Here is a 17,694-nt window from a genome sequence, read left to right on the forward strand (position 1 = left end):
ATTAGGATTGTCATTTATTCCTCAATTGCGGGACCTTGAAACGAATCCGTGGAATCCTTCTAAAAAACACATGCTAGATATGACCCGCGCTAGTTTCAGACACAACGTGCATGCCAGCACTGAATTTGCCATTGCTAATGTTAATTGTTTAATTGTTACCGTATCCATACCATATCACGCTACCCAGTTTTTAAATAAGTATGAAAACTAATTATTCGATTCAAATAATGATGTTTGTCGGTATTAGTTTTACCAACAAAATTAAACGGCCCTGCTTGTCAACTTAATTGCCTGTTTGGAATAAATTAATATTTGCTTGTTCTATTGGCTCTGTAGCTTTAGGCTCATACTTCCGTTACCAACTTATTTGCTTAACAATATACATCTGAACTCTGCAACTACAAAGTTTAAACGAATAAAAAAGACAAATATGTTTGTGAATATATCATAAAAAAACAGTTTAATGTTTAAAGTACAACTTGTTAAACAGATACAGTGCAATATCAATTCAAGCGGCCAATCTTTCAAGCTTTGTTTATTTTCCGAGAAAACGGAGGAACATCAACACGCACTATATAAGACTATCATTTTTAGTATATATACGTCTTATTTTGAGTATATATAACTTTTTTTTATTTACTACACAATTAAATATAAGATGAACAAACAATCGCTAATGGTGAACAAAGCACATTCTCTAACAGAAATATTGATCGACAAAGTTTTAGATTACTTTTACACCTATAATATAGTAACAAACGAAAAAGAAAACCTAACAAATTAGGTCATTTTAAACTTCTTTTCCCTCTTTTTTTCACTCGTTTTCTTCATTTTAGGAGCATTGATCAAATTGACTTGATAAACTCACAATCTAAATTAAATCAATTATTTTGATTCAAATTGGTTTGATTAATTGGTCCTCTTTTTTTTTTTTACTTCAAATATGAATATCCAATTACAGTTTGTTTGATTCTCTAATATATTCATTTGCTTAAAAAAATACAATTTGTTTGATTCTCTAATATATTCATTTGCTTACAGTTTTAGATAATAAAAAATCAACACTTAGTGGAGATAAAATTTTAAATGACAATAGAATGATTTATTTTAAAAAAATTCAAATATAACCAATATATAATATATTCAACATGACTCATTAGGATTTAATTTTAGTTTAATCTAAATTCGGACCAATTGCACAAAAACCTGTAAAGTTCATACTCCGTTGGATCTCAAATATAAGAAAAATGGTCTTGTTAAACTTGTACCCTGAGAGCACTAGTTAAGAAACTAAAAGAAGAAAATATTCAGTGTAAAAATTATAAGAGAATGCAAAAAAATCATGAGCAGCGTCATTTTCTATCTTCCATTAAAATATTTATACTTTAAGTTCTTTACCTAATGTGTTAAGGATACTAGTCTGGCATTTACCAAAGAAAATACTCATTTGTTCTAATTAAGAAAATTAGTTAACCACATTTAAAAGTATACTTTTTTCAACTTATCCTTAATTGGAATTTGGTATTAAAAAATAAAAAAATAAAAAAGATATCAATTAAATGAAAGATATTTTAGAGATAATAATATTAAATAAAGTAAATTTCATTAATACTAATTTTCTTATATTTGAGACTAAAAACAATATTTGAAACGAAAGAAAGTATTACTTTTCTTTCATTCAGCAAACCTACTCATGATTAGCACCTAAAATTAGTATTACAACACAAAGTTTTGAATGTAGACATTACACTTTCTAGCACACTTTTTCTAGCACACTTTCTTATTGGTTGAAATTTGTTAAAAATGAAAAATCATGAGTAAAGTCCTTTAAATAAGAATTGATGAAATCCATTCAATTTTATGATTTTTAGTCCCTGCATGCAATTACCTAATTCATTATGATTAAAGAAAGCGACTAATTTAATTCATAATAATAAGTTTGTCTTACATTTATAACATTTTGTAAAATTATTTTTATCATTAAAATTTTCTGTCGTCTAATGATTTGTTAATATATTTTTATTTTTTTAATGATGCATATTTAGTTTAAAAATAATTGATGCAAAAAATATTATAAATTAATTTTTTTAAAAAGAATAAGCATTATTTTAAAAGTCTTATAAATAGAAACGGGAAAAGAATAATCAATTTCAACTAATAAAAAACAGTGTGTAAAAAAGAGCATGTTAAAATCTTAAAAGAACATGCTCTTAATATTTTTCTTATTATGATTATGATCTTTTTTTCTCCATTGGATCAATGTATTGATTGCATATTAGCCACACGCGATGATACACATTGGCACAAACTTTATTATAATATCTTGTATATTTTCATATTGCCTTTTTTATATCCAGTAAGCTGTGTAAGATGATGCTCTCACGTACTATTCATCCTATTTTTGAGGTGAAAAATTACAACAGGGGAAGCCATGCCACCTCTTGTAAAGTCAAGGAAGACTGTCAAGTTATAGCAAGTGTGGACAAAAGTCTCCATCAAATGTGTCAACTCTTGTTAGCCTCACGCACGATTAATTAATCTTAATTGTACAAATACAATAAATATAAAATTAATTTTAAGTAAAATAATAATCTGCATAATTATACAGATATGATTAACTTTTCTGGCCATCAGGTTTCCTCGAATACATCTCCTTTATCTATAGCATATTAGTGTTATATATTTTGTACCCATAAGTGATATATAAAAAAATTATCACATCTGTCAAGAGGAAGACTTTGAACTTTTCAGCATCATCTATCTTAAATATACTATGAGTAAGTTGTGATATTTTCCCCTTTATTTTTGTCCTGCTATAGCAAGTTATGAATTTGCTATCTAGTTAATTGTATATAAATGTGATTAATTAAACAATGTCAAATGTATTTGTCAGTGTTATTGTACCGATAAAATTTAAATAAAATATCTTACACTTGTCACCTTGCAGGTATATATATATATATATATATATATATATTGATTATTCATTTGGCTCTAGTGTTTTAGTTTGCTCCGATAATTTATACAATTCATCATTTTGAGGATTGATCTTGAAACTGGTCTGAGATGATGAATTGCCGTTGAACAGGTCAACCACCTGATTTGATCTAATCGATGCTGGCAATAAAAATATATTATATATGATGAGCAAGAAATTAAATGCTGATCCACAGGAATAGTTTTTTTTTTTTCAACTAGGTTAACCATTGGTGGAAGAGGGTTAAGCTATTCTATTTACTTTTAAAAGCTATATCCAGGCTGGTGCATCCTTCTTATCATTGCATATGGTTTTACTCTAAGCTTTAAAATTTACTCTCTCTTTTTCTTTCAAAAATGGAAATTTTCGATCTATTTCGTTGGTCTTTAATTTAGAAGAACAAAATTTGCTTTCCTATTTTTGCGCAGGATCGAGGATCACCTAGTTGTCATTAAAATACTGGATGAAGATTTTTCTAGAGAGTTTAATACTACTAAAAGATGCTTACAAAGAGTCTTCTGGTGATAAATTAGCTAAGAATAAATGTTTTGTAGAAGCAAGATATAGTTAATGCGAAAATATAAGACTTTACTCTCTCATCTAATCATATATATATATATATATATATATATATATATATATATAATAAATGTAATTATCAATTTTTATAATAATTATTTTAAAAATAATATACACATTTAATATAATTTTTTTATTACGATATACTTTTATCTACATCAAATTGACATCATATTTTTTATCCACGCTAGTGTTTACAAAAAAATTAGTGCATCGTCTACTTTGAGATTCCAACATCTCTCTTAAATATTTGGGCTAATTATTACTAAACTTTTCAAAATTTAGTTTTTAATTTTAAATTTTTTTTTTATTGGTCAAGATCTTTCAATTTTTTTTTATCATGATTTTTAGTTCCTACATTTTTATTTGATGGGTCAATGTGTCCACTTTTTTTCATTAAGATTTTTAATTTTTAAACTTTTAAAAAATCAATTTATAATTATTAAAAACTCATTAAATTAATAAAAATAATGGATTTAATTTTTTATTCAAAAATTAAAAATTAAAATTTCTAAAAGTTAAAAATCTTTGACTAGTCAAACAAGAATTTAGGGATTAAAATCAAATTTAAAAAATTTAAAAACTAAAGCCTTAGCTAATTCTAAATATTTTTGTGAACACATTAGTGATTTTCTCTCCTTATTTTTATCCTAGTACAACATTATGTGAATTTCTGATCTTCCTAATGTGTAAATGTGATAAAACAATAGTTATTTATTCCAATTAATACGAAGTCATAATAGTTGGCATGTGGAAGTTAAAGTATCATCCACTTGTCCTATAAACACATGCTAGATATGACCAGCGCTAGTTTCAGACGCAGCTGAACGTGCATGTCAGCACTGAATTTGCCATTGTTAATGTTAATTGCTTGTCACTGTATCCATACCATGTCATGCTACCATATAATTGAAGATTTATATGAATGAACCATAAAAAATCAAATAAGAAAATTTGACAACATGCTTTGATTCAAAATTTTAACACTTAGTTTATGAATTTTCTTTTTATATGATGTAACTTTTCACTTCTACTCTTGATTTCACGTCACACTTATATTCTCCAACATTATAAAAACTAATACCTTAGAGAAAAATAATTATGTTTCAATGATGTTAGTCGGTATTAGCTAGTTTTACCAACAAAATTAAACGGCCATGCTTGTCAACTTAATAGCCTGTTAGGAATAAACTAATATTTGCTTTAGAATGTTCTATTGGCTCTGAAGCTGTAGGCTCATACTTCCGTCAACAACTTATTTGCTTAACAATAACATCTGAACTCAGCAACTACAAAGTTTAAACGAATAGAAAAGACAATCTCTGTGAATATACTTCTTATTTTAATGTTTAAAGTACAACCTGTTAACCAGCTACAGTGCAATATCAATTCAAGCGGGCTAACTTTCAAGCTTTGTTTATTTTCCTAGAAAACGGAGGGAACATGCAAGATGGACGATATAAAACTATCCTTTGTAGTATATATGCTTCTTATTTTGAGTATATATAACTTTTTTTAAAATTTTCTACATAATTAAATATAAAATAAAAATTCTTTTTTTAATTTTTTCTCTCATAAAAAAATCACTAAAGATGAACAAATCCGATTCTCTAACAGAAATTATTTGTTGGTAAAATTGATAAATTACTTTGCATCTATAATATAATAACAACAAAAAAAACCTAAGAAATTAGGTCATTTTATACTTCTTTTTTTACTTTTATTTTTCATTTATTTTCTTCATTTTAGGAGCATTGATCAAATTAACTTGATCATAAATTCGACATTCTAAATAAAACCAATTATTTTGATTCAAATTGGTTCGATTAATTAGTTTTTTTTACTTCAAATTTGAATATCCGATTACAGTTTGTTTTATTCTCTACTATATTTTTTTGCTTTAAAAAATTACAATTTGTTTGATTCTCTAATTTATCTTTTTTTCCTTGCATTAACATAAAGTTTAAAATCATAAAAATCAACACTTAGTGGAGATAAAAACTTAAAAGAAAATAGATTGATTTTTTTTTAAAATTTCAAATATAACCAATATATAATTGGATATGACTGGTTAGGATTTAATTTTAATTTACTCTCAATTTTGACCAATTGCACAAAAACTTGTAAAATTCATACTCCCTCCCTCCGGTCTCAAAATATTTATTTGTACTAACCAAGAGAGTTAATTAATCACATTTAATTCATCAATCTCAATTAAAAAATATTTTTTTTCTCAGCATATATTTCATTGGAACTTGATATTAAACATAAAAAATCATTGAAAAAACCTCAATTGAATGAAGAATATTTTAGAGATAATAACATTAAATAAAGTAAATTTACTTAAAATTTTCTTATATTTGAAACTAAAAAAATAAATTTTATCTTATAAAGGAAGTATTACTTTTCTTTCATAAAGAAAACCTAATTATGGTTAGCCCTTAAAATTAGTATTACCACACAAAGTTTTGACTGTTGGCCGTTTCTAGCATACTTTCTTATTAGTTGAAATTTGTTAATATTAAAAAAAAAATCATGAATAAGGCCCATTAAATAAGAAGTGATGAAATATATACAGTTTTATGATTTGTACTCTCTCTCTGTTCTTGTATACATGATCACATTACCTAATTAATTAAAATTAAAAAAAGTGACTAATTTAATTAATATTAATAAGTTTATTTTACATTTATAATCTTTTTTAAAAAAAATTCCGTCATTAATATTTCTTTCTCGTCTAATGATTTGTAAATACATTCTTTTTTTTTCTTTTAATGATGAATATTTTTAGTTTAAAAATAATTAATCTAAGAAACATTGTAAATTGAGCTTTATAAAAAAATATTATTTTAAAAGTCTTATAATTAGGAACAAGGAGAGAATAATTAATTTCAACTAATAAAAAATAATATGTAAAAAAGAATATGTTAAAGTCTTAAAAAAGCATGCTGTCAATATTTCTCTTATTATGATTATAATTTTTTTTCTTCATTTGATCAATGGATGGATTGCATCTTAGTCACACACGATGACACACATAGTCACAAACTTTATTATAATATATTGTATATTTTCATACTGCCATTTTTTATATCCAATAAGTATGTAAAATGATGTTCTCACATATTATTTATATTGCCTTTTTTATAACCAGTGGTCTGTAAGATGATATTTTCAGTTACTATTCATGTGAGTTTAAGAGTTTATTTGATTTATAGGGGTTAAATAGTATTCAAACTCATTTTTAGCATATTGAGACAAGACTCGGTAGACACGCAGACTAAACTTGTGTTAACTTAGTCTAGATCGAATCAAACGAGTTTGCTTGGAAGATAGCAGTTTTCTCAATTGCGGGACCTTGAAACGAATCCGTGGAATCCTTCTAAAAACACAGGCTAGATATGACCCGCGCTAGTTTCAGACACAACGTGCATGCCAGCACTGAATTTGCCATTGCTAATGTTAATTATTTAATTGTTACCGTATCCATACCATATCACGCTACCCAGTTTTTAAATAAGTATGAAAACTAATTATTCGATTCAAATAATGATGTTTGTCGGCATTAGTTTTACCAACAAAATTAAACGGCCCTGCTTGTCAACTTAATTGCCTGTTAGTAATAAATTAATATTTGCTTGTTCTATTCTCTGTAGCTTTAGGCTCATACTTCCGTTACCAACTTATTTGCTTAACAATATACATCTGAACTCTGCAACTACAAAGTTTAAACGAATAAAAAAGACAAATTTGTTTGTGAATATATCATATAAAAACAGTTTAATGTTTAAAGTACAACTTGTTAAACAGATGCAGTGCAATATCAATTCAAGCGGCCAATCTTTCAAGCTTTGTTTATTTTCCGAGAAAACGGAGGAACATCCAGACGGACTACATAAGACTATCATTTTTAGTATATATACGTCTTATTTTGAGTATATATAAATTTTTTATTTATTTACTACACAATTAAATACAAGATGAACAAACAATCACTAATGGTGTACGAATCACATTCTCTAACAGAAATATTGATTGACAAAGTTGATAGATTACTTTTACACCTATAATATAGTAACAAATGAAAAAGAAAATCTAACAAATTGGGTGGTCATTTTAAACTTCTTTTCCCTCTTTTTTTCACTTGTTTTCTTCATTTTAGGAGCATTGATCAAATTGACTTGATAAACTCACAATCTAAATCAAATCAATTGTTTTGATTCAAATTGGTTTGATTAATTAGTTCTCTCTCTCTTTTTTTTTTTTTTTTACTTCAAATATGAATATCCAATTACAGTTTGTTTGATTCTCTAATATATTCATTTGCTTAAAAAAATACAATTTGTTTGATTCTCTAATATATTTATTTGCTTACAGTTTTAGATAATAAAAAATCAACACTTAGTGGAGATAAAAAAATTTAAATGACATTAATAGAATGATTTATTTTTAAAAAAATCAAATATAACCAATATATAATATATCCAACATGACTCATTTGGATTTAATTTTAATTTAATCTAAATTTGGACCAATTGCACAAAAACCTGTAAAGTTCATACTCTGTTGGATCTCAAATATAAGAAAAATGGTCTTGCTAAACTTGTGTCCTGAGAGTACTAGTTAAGAAATTAAAAGAAGAAAAGAACACTAGTTAAGAAACTAAAACAAGAAAATATTCACTGTAAAAATTATAAGAGAATGCAAAAAAATCATGAGCAGCATAATTTTCTATCTTCCATTAAAATATTTCTACTTTTAGTTCTTTACCTAATGTGTTAAGGATATTAGTTGGAATTTACCAAAGAAAATACTCATTTGTTCTAATTAAGAAAATTAGTTAACCACATTTAATTAAAACTAACTTTTTCTTAACTTATCATTCATTGAAACTTTGTATTAAAAAAATAAAAAATAAAAAAGATATCAATTAAATGAAAGATATTTTAGAGATAATAACATTAAATAAAATAAATTTAATTAATACTAATTTTCTTATATTTGAGACTAAAAATAATTTTTTTTCTTATATTTGAAATGACAGGAAGTATTACTTTTCTTTCATAAATCAAACCTACTCATGATTAGCACTTAAAATTAGTATTACAACACAAAGTTTTGAGTGTTGGCATTACACTTTCTAGCATACTTTCTTATGGGTTGAAATTTGTTAAAAATGAAAAATCATGAGTAAAGTCCTTTAAATAAGAACTGATGAAATCCATTCAATTTTATGATTTTTAGTCCCTCCATGCAATTACCTATTTCATTATGATTAAAGAAAGTGATTAATTTAATTCATAATAATAAGTTCGTCTTACATTTATAATATTTTTTAAAATTATTTTTGTCATTAAAATTTTGTCTCGTCTAATGGTTTGTTAATATATTTTTTATTTTTTTAATGATGCATATTTAGTTTAAAAATAATTGATGCAAAAAATATTATAAATTAAATTTTATAAAAAAAGAATAAGCATTATTTTAAAAGTCTTATAAATAAGAACAGGAAAAGAATAATCAATTTCAACTAATAGAAAACAGTGTGTAAAAAAAAGCATGTTAAAGTCTTAAAAGAACATGCTCTTAATATTTTTCTTATTATGATTATGATCTTTTTTTCTCCATTCGATCAATGTATTGATTGCATGTTAGCCACACGCGATGATACACATTGACACAAACTTTATTATAATATCTTGTATATTTTCATATTGCATTTATATCCAGTAAGCTGTGTAAGATGATGTTCTCACGTACCATTCATCCTATTTTTGAGGTGAAAAATTACAATAGGGGAAGCCATGCCACCTCTTATAAAGTCAAGGAAGACTGTCAAGTTATAGCAAGTGCATGTGGACAAAAGTCTCCATCAAATGTGTCAACTCTTGTTAGTCTCACGCACGATTAATTAATCTTAATTGTACAAATACAATAAATATAAAATTAATTTTGAGTAAAATAATAATATATGCATAATTATACAGATATGATTAACTTTTCTGGTCATCAGGTTTTGTCGAATACATCTCCTTTATCTATAGCATATTAGTGTTATATATTTTGTACCCATAAGTGATATATAAAATTTATCACATCTGTCGAGAGGAAGACTTTGAACTTTTCAGCATCATTTATCTTAAATATACTATGAGCAAGTTGTGATATTTTTTCCTTTATTTTTTTCGTGCTATAGCAAGTTGTGAATTTGCTATCTAGTTAATTGTATATAAATTTGATTAATTAAACAATGTCAGATGTATTTGTCAGTGTTATTGTACCGATAAAATTTAAATAAAATATCTTACACTTGTCACCTTGCAGGTATCTATATATTATTTTGATTATTCATTTGGCTCTAGTGTTTTAGTTTGCGCCGATAATTTACACAATTCATCATTTTGAGGATTGATCTTGAAACTGGTCTGAGATGATGAATTACCGTTGAATAGGTCAGCCACCTGATTTGATCTAATCGATGCTGACAATAATAATATATTATATGATGAGCAAGAAATTAAATGCTGATCCACAGGAACAGTTTTTTTTTTTAACTAGGTTAACCATTGGTGAAAGAGGGTAATTAAGCTATTCTATTTACTTTTAAAAGCTATATACAGGCTGGTGTATCCTTCTTATCATTGCATATGGTTTTACTCTAAGCTTTAAAATTTACTCTCTCTTTTTTTCTTTCAAAAATGGAAATTTTCTATCTATTTCGTTGGTCTTTAATTTAGAAGAACAAAATTTGCTTTCCTATTTTTGCGCAGGATCGAGGATCACCTAGTTGTCATTAAAATACTGGATGAAGATTTTCCTAGAGAGTTTAATACTACTAAAAGATGCTTACAAAGAGTCTTCATAAATTGGCTAAGAATAAACGTTTTGTAGAAGCAAGACTTTACTCTCTCATCTAATCATAAATGGTATATATATATATATATATAATAAATTTAATTATCAACTTTTATAATAATCATTTTAAAAATGATATACGCTGATTTTTTTTATTACGACGTACTTTTATCCACATCAAATTCACATCATATTTTTTATCCATGCTAGTGTTTACAAAAAAATTAGTGCAACGTCTACCTTGAAACTTTAGGAAGACTTTGAGATTCCAGCATCTCTCTTAAATATCTGGGCTAATTTTTACTAAACTTTTTCAAAATTTGGTTTTTAATTTTTAAATTTTTTTTCTATTTGTCAAGATCTTTTAACTTTTTTTTGTTGAAGATTTTTAGTTCCTACATTTTTATTTGACGGGTCAATGTCTCTCGACTTTTTTTTCATTAAGATTTTTAATTTCTAAACTTTTAAAAAATTGATTTATAATTATTAAAAACTCATTAAATTAATAAAAATAATGGGTTTAATTTTTTATTCAAAAACTAAAAATTAAAATTTTAAAGTTAAAAAACTTTGACTAGTCAGACAAGAATTTATGGATTCAAATCAAATTTAAAAACTAAAGCCTTAGGTAATTCTAAATATTTTTGTGAACACATTAGTGATTTTCTCTCCTTATTTTTGTCCTACTACAACATCATGTGAATTTCTGATCTTCCTAGCCTGTAAATGTGATAAAATAATGTTTATTGTAATTGTTAATAGTGTTAGATGTACCAATAAAAGTTGTAGTGAATTTAACTCTTTTAGATCGACAAGATATAAAGCAAATTTATATTCATAATTATAAAAAATTCATCTGTTTAAATTTTTATTTTTGGTGTTATTTATATTTATATTTTGATTTTAGGTCTAACTATTTCTTTAAATGATTTGTGAGATTAAATAAACATTTGAATCAATATCACGTTTTTATTATAAAAACGTTTGGGAGGACTGTTATCACTTTATCGTGATCAATGTACCACGATAGTAATCAAGTTATGTAAAGTTCTTAAATCTTCATAAATTTGTACAATTTCATACTCTTTCACTCAATTGTGTGGTTATACTTCTCGAATACAAAACTAATGTTCAAATGTGAATTGTATCAAGAAAATGCTACAAAATAACACAAAAGTTTGTACAAAATATCACTCAGAAAGTGATTTATCAATAACTTATATCAGTCTCATTTTAGAAAACATTGTTTTGTTGTTTTATGAGAGTTAAAATATGTTTGTGATCAAAAAGAATTTTGAAGTTTTCAAACATCAAGGATTAAAAGGAAAAAAAAAGAGTGAATAAACAAAAAACTTGGCAAGTTAATTGAATATTTTAGAATTCAATAAAATTTTCAAATTTTCTGAAAGTAAAAAAGAAACCCTAATTTTTTGTCGTGCTATTTATTTATTTAGCATTGGTCCTCTATTAATAAACAATTTAATTTAGTACTTTAATTTTCAAAACGGTGCAATTTGACCCCTTAATAAACTTCTTGTTCTCACTGTTTGTTTTTTCATATTTTTTTTTCAATTTTAATAAACAATTTAATTTGTTCCTTTATTTGATTCAATCTCATCCCACTATTATTAAACTACATCAAGTGAATTTGGACAAAAGAGACCAAATTGAATCGATTTGGAATCAAGCAATCAAATTAAAGATTTTATTATTAAGAGGATAAAATTAAATAAAATAAATAATGAATGAGAAAAAAAGATAAAATTAAGCCTTGAAAAATTTATCTTACTCCAGATAAGTGATATATAAATTGATTTTAATAACATATATTCAACCATTAATTTTTTTTGAAAAATATGGGATCAAACCTGAACATAAAAGTTTGGTACCAAAATTGCTGAAGCACTATGCTAAGAGGATTAAAGTGCTAAGCCAAAATTTAACATGTCTTGTTACCGTACGAGTTCACCCCAAACTTAACATGTACCACCCAAATTTTTACTCCAATTCAAGTTCTAGAAGCATATTGAAAACTGAATTTATTATTTACTATTATAATTGAAGGTGAATATATCTTAACTCAAAAACTCTTCCGCAATTGAAAATTCTAAATCTTTAGAATTTCTCAATTAGGGCAATTATTAGGTTCAAGAATATCTAAATTATCGTAATTGTTGATATTTATTCCTATAGAATCTCCAATCTTGTTGTATTATACCTTAAATTCAATCCTTATTTCATTTTCACAGTTGTGGATAGGAATATATATACGATCAACACACTATAAGTATCCAAATGCCAATTTATAAAGACATTAAATTAAAACAAAGACAAACAATCAAATTAAAAGAAATGAACTTGAATTATAGACAAGTATTCAAATTATATCAAGTTAACAAAATTTGAGGTACACATTTTAGAAAAAAGGGAAACAAGAGAAAGAGAAGAAGGAAGCTTAAAAAATCAATTTGATGCCTCAAATCCACTCATGCATCCACCATTTCACGGGCTGTAAAAGAAAGAACTTGAGGGAATCTTGAGTTTTCCCGTTGTAAAAAATTGTCTGTCTTTGTAGGAACACTATTTTCAACTTCTTCGTATTGTGTTGGTGTTAATAACGCTAAAATGGACATAATAATTAAAAGTTAATAAATCACATGATTGGAAGTGGGAAACATTGGATTTGGAACACCTCTTACAATCTTCCCTCCGTGCTTCCCTAAAATTCATGGTTGTACAAAGTGGGTCAAACTTCAAAGCATCAAAATTAGGAACATTTAACACAATCTAATTTATGAAAAAAATTCACATTATTGGACTTCAATCATAATGGAACTTTAAAAATCCACAACATTTACATGAAATATATGCTTACGACCCTATAAAAACACCAAGTTAATTTCTTCTTAAAATGATACAATGAAATTGTTCAAATATTTATCAACATGGAAATAAAAAACTCAATCCAGTTATAGATGTGAAAAAGACGCACCTTCTAGTTATAGAGAAAGAAAAGTAAAGCTTGTTGACGTGGTCTTGTCCTCCAAATACGTACATGGGGCACATCTTGGATGATCCAGTGGTCTTCTCCTCCATCAGGAGCAATGCGCTGCTCAAATTCAGTTGACGAGTTGCTGATAGAGAGATTTTTAAGTTTCTCCAAGTGTTGAATTCCAGAGGGAACTGTTTTGAGTTGGGAGAGGTCTTCTAAAACAATTTTTTCCACAGAACACAGTGCTCCTCTGTCGATAAGGATGCCCTTCAATTGATCCAAAGATCCCAGTTGCAGTTGCTTTAGTTTCTGAAACCCTCCACATTGAAAATGCAATGTTTCACCTTCATAAGCATTGTAAAAGAAACGGAGGTACATTAACCTTGGCATACTTTTAAGTGATTTCAATGTATACTTTTTAGTGATTTCAATACAGTTGCACAAGATTTGGGAACTGTGAAATCCAATTTGGCAACCTTGTTAACTTCCCAAATAGGACAAGCTTCGTAAGTGTAGACATAGGTGACGTAATGTACAAGTCAATTACTTCACTCCAATCAGCTGTATTAATAAGTAGTTTTCTCCAAGAGTGGCATCTCATTTATCAAGAAACACAGTCTCTTTGTGTTTTCCCGTAAAATCTGTCACTGTCAGTTCCCTTAACTGCTCTAGCTTTCCTACCTCTCTAATGACCACTCCATCATCATCAATAATCACTGGAGGTATCTCATGTAGGGATGTCATGCCTCCAATATCCTTCCATTGAATTGAAGATATATAGTAACTAAGAAGATGACGTAGCTTTTTAAGCTTCGTAATCTCCTCTAGCATCTCAGACACATCTGTGCCTCTTATATCCAAGGTCTCCAAATTCTGGAGCTTACCAATGGATTTTGATAGACTTTCTATCCCTGTATACCGGAAGCTTAAATACTTCAAGTGGCATAAATTCCCCAAATTTTCAGGAACATAACGTAAACCAGAACCTTCAAAATCAAGTACCTTCAATAGCATGTAATTTGTAGGGATTTTGTTTACTAAGTGTTCAGATACTTCTTCATCTTCTCCTGTGCTAATAAAAATTGACCGAATGGGTGAGCTTCCTATACTTCCACTAAAATCATCGGTTGCAATTGTCAGGCATCGAACAATCTTACTTGATACAGATTGATCACGCTCGTCAATATACTGACAAAATCCTGTATCCTTGACTTTTCCAAGTATCATGTTGTGTATTAAGTCATGAACACGACACCTTTTAACTTTGCCATCAATTCTAAGTGAGGATACTTGCACCAAACTTCTACGGACCAACCCTGATAAATATTGTTGCCCAACTTCTTCCAAAGATTTTCCGGTTTCATGTTTGACAAACCCTTCAGCTATCCACTGTCTAATCAGTCTATCAGATTGAACTTCATAGTCCTCCGGATACATTCCGAAATACAATAAACATGATCTGAGATTGATCGGCAAATCATCATAACTTAAACCTAAAATTTTTGTTATGCTATTTAACTCAGAATTCCTCTCCAAGTCTAAACTTAGATCTCGACTAAACTGTCCCCATTCAGGTGCACTTTCATCTTTTTGAGACAAAAGACCACCAATGGACACTATTGCTAGAGGTAAACCTTTACACTTTCTAACAATTTCAAGAGATATATCTTCAAGTTCTTCTGGACAATCTCCATCGGAACTATACTGAAATGCCTTCTTACAGAACAATTTCAAAGATTCTTCTTCAGTTAAAGGTTTTTCTAGCTTATGCACCTTAACAAATGATGATTTCCTACAATATGCTGCAACCTTCTCATCCCTGGTTGTGATTAATATCCTACTTCCATTTTTATTATCAATTACAGCAGATTCAATGTGATCCCAAAATTTTCCATTCCATACGTCATCAAACAAGACAACATACCTCTTGTTGCGCAAGCAGTTTCTGACTTCTTCGGTCAACGACTCGATGGTAGAAACATCCTTGGGAGGGTCCTCCTTTTTTTCTTTGCAAATCTCATTCAGCATATGCCTCAGCAATCCTTCTACAGAGTAGGATTGAGAAACTGTGATCAATGCATGGCACTCGAAATTGTTACGCACCTGGTCATAAACTTGCTTGGCAAGAGTTGTTTTTCCCACCCCAGGAATTCCCACCACAAAGATGACAGTGCGTTTTTTTCTTCCCTTTGTCAACCAATTTTTCAATGTATCTCTAGGGCCATCAAGCCCCACAACATCATCTTCCTCGATAAAGAGAGGATCCATTCGAAGTTTCTGCCAGGTGACATCTTGATTTCCTCTAGAACTGGTTGGTCTTTGCTCTAAAGGAAAATGGCTTTGGAAACCATCTCTTTCAGCACGAACAAGGGATTTAACATCCTGAATCTTATACGCACTTTGAAGGAGAAGGATTTGAGTTTTGGTGAAGGCAACAGCCTCACATAGTAAAGCTGCACATCGAGGATCATCAGGTTGCTTATCCTCACAGGAGATGTGATATTCATCGATGGCATCTTCCATGTGAAAAGCTGTTTCTCTCAGCCGCATCACCCTTTCTTTTATTCTATGACGCCTTCCATCATCTTCTTCGGCTTCAGCCACTTTATCAGCATCATTGATGAAATCTTGAAAGCTTTCAAGTTCATCTGTAATGTCTCTAACTTCTTTTGGGAGATCTCTCAACATTTTGACGGCTTCCAATATTTTTGGAAGCGCATGCTGACCAGCCAAGGACACTGCAGTTTCTGCCATTTCAGTCTTGCTAGCTAGCTCTGTTTTTTGGTTTGTTGTGAGTGCAAAACTTGATGTTCTGCAACGTTATATAGCCAATAAATGTACTTAGCCAAACAATGACACGGACACTGTTTATGATAATATCTTAACCATATAATTTCAACAAAATTTTAAAATTAACATGATTCTCTATTTATAAGTTCTAAAGTCATGATTAACAGGTGTCGGTTATCAATTTTTTTTTTTATAAATTATTTTTATCTATGTCATACTGAGATGATATTTTGTAACTTAGTGCACTGTGTACGCGGAGACGAAGACTTTGAGCTTTGCAGCGTCTCTTTTGCGAGCAAGTTGTGATATTGTGGTCCAGCTTATGTGAAAATGTGATTATCAGATTATTTGTTAAAGGAATAATTTCTTTGTCACTTATCAAATTATTTGTTTTAAAGTTGTGATATTGTGGTCCAGCAATTGTGTTGAACGTGTTTAAAATAAGTGTAAGGTTGTGGGTATTGTATAATTTATGAGCAGTGTCTGCATGCAAAAATTATTTTAGGGGTTGGACCTGAATCAGGAGGGAGAGGCCCTGACGGACTCTTCGGAGTGTAGGCCTTGGGGGTCACCGGGTTTGAGTGCTCCTTTAAGCCTGTGCTGATCCCATATGGTTAGAGCATTCTCGCAAAACATCATGACCCTGACTGGTCTCCCTATGATTTTACTTAGTGAGAGTGACCTGACAAACCCATTGTGTGATGTGTCTTGTTATATACTCCTAAGCGCCCCAGGGTAGTTTTTCACTGACATGGTACAACATTGCATATAGGATTGAGTCTTAGCATAATTGTTGCATATGATTGCTAATTGATGTGTTATTATATCTTGATCGGAGTGTGGGATTCTTGTGTAATGTGATTGATGGTTGAAAAGTGAACTTTGAATGACAAAGTGACGGAATTACGTGAGTTATGTGCAAGTGAGTTTTATTTGGCTTATATGATATGTATATCTAGTTGTCTTTCTTCTCTATTAGTTAGGAATGTGATAACCCACTCCCCGTGTGTTGTTGGTGTTTGGATCCTGTGATGATCTTGAACTTTGTGTTTGGGGGAGCAGATGACTAGGTGAATTGCTTTAAGGAACCATGTGCTGAAGGACGTCGGGACACAACGCTCTGATAGGATGTGACATTGGGATATAGGGTTTTATAGACGGCCTTGTTTGAGCCGAAGTGAATTTATTATTTATTTAGAAAAGTTTTATGATGATGTTAGAAAGGTGAATGTGAGCCTACTACCCTCTTGAAAGGCTTGTATTTAAATATGTTTTAAAAACTTGAATTAAGTTTAATTTTTTTATTCTTTTATTATTAGTACATATATGTGTGGGGTAGAGGGTGTCACAGTGGCTATTGAAACTGTCTAACAAACTATAGTAGATAAGATTTTTATGCTATTTTTTAGGAAAAATAAAAGTCATGTTGACTGATAGGATAAAGCAGTTTTGATCCTATTCTCTAGGCATGATTTGTTAGTGGTGTTATCTTTTTGTTAGC

General features: G+C 28.7%; 1 pseudogene; it reads right to left on the reverse strand.

The window, feature by feature from the left end:
* Nucleotides 1-12,774: 12,774 nt before the first annotated feature.
* On the reverse strand, nt 12,775-16,282 carry LOC114395394 (annotated as a pseudogene).
* Nucleotides 16,283-17,694: the final 1,412 nt, after the last annotated feature.

The sequence above is a fragment of the Glycine soja genome, chromosome 18 (genome assembly GCF_004193775.1).
Source record: "Glycine soja cultivar W05 chromosome 18, ASM419377v2, whole genome shotgun sequence".
Classification (NCBI taxonomy): Eukaryota; Viridiplantae; Streptophyta; class Magnoliopsida; order Fabales; family Fabaceae; genus Glycine; species Glycine soja.